Source organism: Lactuca saligna, chromosome 8 (genome assembly GCF_052625555.1).
Source record: "Lactuca saligna cultivar CGN05327 chromosome 8, ASM5262555v1, whole genome shotgun sequence".
Classification (NCBI taxonomy): domain Eukaryota; kingdom Viridiplantae; phylum Streptophyta; class Magnoliopsida; order Asterales; family Asteraceae; genus Lactuca; species Lactuca saligna.
Window position 1 is genome coordinate 236,718,543 of NC_136424.1, and position 5,308 is coordinate 236,723,850.

The 5,308-nt window shown below is 38.7% G+C and overlaps 1 non-coding gene across 1 annotated transcript; it reads right to left on the reverse strand.

The window, feature by feature from the left end:
• Positions 1-2,415: 2,415 nt before the first annotated feature.
• On the reverse strand, positions 2,416-2,522 carry LOC145013599 (small nucleolar RNA R71). Its single transcript, XR_013665148.1, has one exon. It is a non-coding gene; the product is annotated as a small nucleolar RNA R71 (small nucleolar RNA).
• Between the last annotated feature and the right edge of the window lie 2,786 nt (positions 2,523-5,308).

Below are 5,308 nucleotides of genomic sequence, written 5' to 3' on the forward strand. Positions count from 1 at the left end.
TGATTGTATTTTTTGGATGTTTTAAATATACTTATTCATTCAAAAATATTAAAATTAGTTTGATGATATGTGCATAATTAGCCATATGTTTAGTATATATTTTTATTCATTTTTAGTTAAATATGTGCAGGACAAAAGGTACTTAATAATGCTTAAATTGTGTTTTCATTCCAGAAGACATGCTTGGAAGTAAAAATGAATAAGGAGAAGCAATTAGAGAGCAAAGAACGAAGAAAAAGAAATCACCTACATCTACTCGGCGAGTCCACGGATCTACTCGACGAGTTCATGAGAATGTTCCCAAAGAAAATTCAAGAATCCTTGCCGTACATGGATTTTACACGTCTACTTGGCGAGTTGGGGGACCTACTTGCCAAGTTGCCCCTGTTTTGTGATAATTATAAATAGTGGATCTTATTTCGAATCGGAGACTTTTTCTGGCTTCTTGGAGATGGACCTGCGATTGAAGAACCCTTTGGAGACCTGAAGAACCCTAACCTTTGATCTTTTAAAGACTCAAGGCGAATTAGGTTATATTTTCCACTTAATCTTAGGATTGAATCATGTCTAGCCTAGTTAAATTCGTTTTTGAGTTTGTTTCCACTATAATCATGAGCTAAATTCGTATTGTTTCTATTTAGGAAAAACCAAGTTACTCCTATGGTTTAATTATTACTTTTATTGATTGTTTATTGGTGACTTTATTAAATTAAGTATGTTAAAGAACCTTATGCATCAACCACAACTATTTTCTGTTAATTGGAAGACAATTAAGCTGCATGAACATCTCTTAGTTGTTAACCTCATATGTTTATGTGAATACTTTATCATATGCTTAGGAATAATGAACATGAAACTAGGATTAATTAGAGAATGGGTAAATTAATGTGTGAGCTTGTTTGAGTAACCAACAAACAAGAGGTTAATTGAATCACCAACTTGATTAACCAATTACAAATCTTATTTAATCCAAATAATTGAACTAGGGAATTAATTCGTTTAAACAATTGGCCACTGCTTGAATAGATTAATTGTCTGAGGGTTAGTAATAGTGAACATGAATCTAACCACTATAGTTGGTAACCAATAACAATTAATTTATCATCATATAAATAACCATAGGAGTGAATTGGTTGGACCTAAACATAAACTCTTTATCAAATTTGGTGAATTTTTACTTGTTTTTAGTTGTTTAGTTAATCACTTATTAGGTGGTGTGTTTGAGTTTCTAGTCTTGCAAAACTAGAGAAAAACCTTTACTTTTATTACTTGTTTAGTTAAAATTAGTTATTAGTATAATTTCCGTTCTCTGAGTTCGACACTCTACTTATCCAACTATACCACTAAAAGATACGTTCACTGCCTTTGTGTGCTAAATTTATAATTTAAAAGTAGGAATAAAACCAGTGCATTTTACACACATCAAATTTTTGGCGTCGTTGCAGGGGAACGGTTCAAAAAATTAAGTATAATTCCTAGTTTTATCGATCCTTTGTGTGAGTTTTCTTGCACAAAGTTAATTTTTTTAGTAATTCAGTAAATAGGTTAGGTTTTAGAATTTATTAGTATTTTTTAGAAGTTTTTCCTTTAGTTTTAATTTTTTTTTAGTTAAGACAAGCTACTCGCGAAGTGCACTCGCACATACTCGGCGAGTACCCTGCTTTTTGGTAGTTATTTTTCGTTTAGTTCAGTTTCATTTTTTTGTTCTTTTTACGTGTTTTTCTTGTTTTATTGCAGGATTTTCATAACCAGAGGATCCAACACTCCGCTGGTACCCCCTCTTGAAGAACCAGAATCCGCGTTGAGAAAGAACAAAGGCAAAGACGTGGAAAGCTCGAATACACCTAAGAAGTCGCCTTTATCTAATTTGAAGACTGTGTTTGGGAAAAATAAGAGCAGCAAATCAGGTGTATCCAGCGCCTCTTTAGCAAGCGAAGACCCGATTAAAGAAGAAACCGAGTACGAAACCGAGGAAGAAGAAGAACCTACATACGGGCACGACTCTGATTCCGGCGATGAGTTAGCTATTACCATGGCTATAATCGATGAAATCCCCATGGGGGAATGGAAGAAGAGGATACGCGGTGACACTGGCCCGGGACTTGTGCAACCCACAATTCCTGCAACTGCTACTTTTGAGCTTAAGGGTCACATCCTTGCTCAACTTAATAAGATCCCCTTTACCAGCAAAGACCACGAAGATGCTTACAAACACTTGGATGAAGTTAATGATGTAGTTGATTATTTCAATGTTCTAAATGTGACCCGGGAAACTCAGCTACATCGCATGCTTCCGGTTACATTGAAGGGTGCTGCAAAGGATTGGCTCAAGTCATTGCCCCCGAGTCCATCACTACATGGGCCCATATGAAAGAAGAGTTCATTGATCAATTCTGCCCACCATCCAAGATATCCAAGCTAAAGAAAGCCATAGCTAACTTTGAACAACAAGCTGGAGAGTCACTATATGAAGCTTAGGAGAGGTACAAGAGCCTACTAAGGAATTGCCCACATCATGATCTTAATAGTCAACAAGAAGTCTCCATCTTTTATGATGGAGTAAATGTTACAACAAGGCAATTACTTGACTCGCAAGGTCCACTCACGAAGAAGGCACCTCCGGTGATAAAGCAACTAATTGAAGAATTCTCTAAGCATTCTAGAGAATACCATAATCCAAGAAATAATGTGACAAGGGGGGCCGCCTATGCAGCTTTAGAAGACTTGTCAGCAGTCATGGCTATGCTGAAAACGATGGATAGGAGGATGGACAAAATGGATCAAACGATACATGCTATTCAGGTGGGTTGTGAGAACTACAATGGGCCTCATCTTACTAAAGATTGTGACTTGGATGAAAATGGCAACAAGAAGGTGCAAGTATGTTACTCAAGTGGGGACCGATATGATGAAGATTGGCGTAAACCAAAGTAAGAGTGGCTCCCTTATGACGAGTACAAGAAGGCTAAGGAGGAGAAGTACAAACAAAAAGGAAGAGGTTTTTACCAAAAGGAGGAGCCGACACAAGAAAGGAAACCAAGTTTGGAAGAGATGCTAACCAAGTTTGTAGCTGCTTCAGAAAAGTGACATAATGATCATGATGCTGCAATCCAAGAAACAAGAATAATGCTTAGAAACCAACAAGCATCTATCCACAACATTGAAACGCAGCTGGGGCAACTTGCTCAACAAATCAATCAAAGATCACCAAGAGAACTTCCTAGTAAAACCGAAAACAACCCACGAGGCGCGCACATAAATATAGTCACAACAAGAAGTGGGAAGATAATTACTCCTCTGGCCCCTATTCATACTGAAGCACCCAAAGAATTGCAAAAGGATGATGCAGAAAAACAAGACCAAAATAAAAATCTGCATGGTATAGAACCTACTCGCCGAGTCCAGAATATAGACTCGACGAGTCCACTGCCAAACCCGAAAAATCAGATTCCTGAAAAGCCCTTTCAGCCTCCGATGCCCTATCCAGCCTGAGCTAAGAAAGAAAAGCAGGAAGAGGAATACCAGAAGTATCTTGACAACATAAAAGGTCTTCAAATCAACATACCATTCATCGAAGCCGTCGAGCAAATGCCAAAATATGCAAAATTCCTCAAGGAGCTTCTAACCAATAGAAGGAAGATGGAGGAAGTGAAAGAAGTAGTTCTTAATGAAAACTCAAATTACCAAAGAAAAAGGGTGACCCGGGAAGCTTGACTCTGCCTTGCCAATTTGGTAACTTGGCTACCATTCATGCTTTGGCTGATTCGGGAGCAAGTGTGAACCTCATGCCTTATTCATTCTTCAAGAAATTGGATCTCCCGGAACCAAGGCCATATCGTATGGCAATTCACTTAGCAAATAAAACAGTCACGTTTCCAAGAGGCATATGTGAAGTCTTATTGGTAAAGGTGGATAAATTCGTGTTTCCTGCAGCCTATATAATTCTAGGCATGGAAGCGGATCCTCAAGTCCCGATCATCCTTGGAAGACCTTTCCTTAACACGGCAAGTGCTATAGTGGATATGAGAGACTCGAAGCTTACTTTATAGGTGGGAGATGATTCGGTCACTTTTGGGGTTGATCAAGCTATGAAGCATGCGAGGAATAGTGATGACACAACGTTCTCGATTGATATGTTTGATGAATTGATAGAGGAATGCGATAATGAAGATCCCAACAAGTCAACCACCCTCTTTGATGAAGAATTTGATGCTGAAAAAGACTTATTAGAAATCGAGAGACTGTTGGAAGAAGCTGAGTATGAAGAATTAGTGAAGAATTATGATCAAGCGACTCACCGAGTCCACCCGATCTACTTGCTGAGTCCATTTGAAGAAACAGAAAATTTGTAAATTCTGCATCAGACTCGCCGAGTCCCTTACATGTACTCGGCGAGTACAACATGCAGAACGTAAAAACAGAGCTCAAACATTACCAGATCACGTGGAGTATGCTTTCCTTGAATAAGGTCATCAAAAACCAGTTATAATAGCTTCTGACCTCTCTGAATCTGAAAAAGAAGAATTAGTTCAAGTCTTGAAGAAGCGAAAGCGGCCCATAGCATGGAGCATTACCGACATTAAGGGAATAAACCCTTCTTATTGTTCTTACAAGATTAACCTAGAGGAAGGAGCAAAGCCGGTTGTGCAACACCAAAGAAGATTAAACCTAAACATGCAAGAAGTGGTCAAGAACGAAGTAGTCAAGCTCTTAGATGCGGGGATCATTTATTCTATTTCCGACAGTCCGTGGGTGAGTCTGGTCCAAGTGGTGCCCAAGAAAGGAGGGATGACTGTCATAACCAACATGAACGGTAACCGGTTGGAGAGTGTGCAACGATTATCGAAAGATAAACGATGCCACTCGTAAAGACCATTTCCCCTTACCTTTTATTGATCAAATGCTAGAAAGATTATCGGTCCATAGTTATTCTTGTTTCTTAGACGGATTTTCGGCTAATTTCCAAATACCCATAGACCCAATGGACCAAGAAAAGACCACTTCACTTGCCCAATTTGAACTTTTGCCTATCGTCGCATGCCCTTTGGGTTATGCAATGCGCCAGCGACATTTCAAAGGTGCATGACAGCCATATTCCACGACATGGTGGAAAAATTCATGGAAGTCTTTATGGACGATTTTTCTGTTTTTGGATCTTCCTTCCATTATTGTCTCACTAACCTTGATTTAATGCTTGCTAGGTGTGAAAAAACCGACTTAGTCTTTAATTGGGAAAAATGTCACTTTATGGTCAAGGAGGGTATAGTTTTAGGCTACAAGGTTTCCAAATCGGGAATTGAAGTGGATC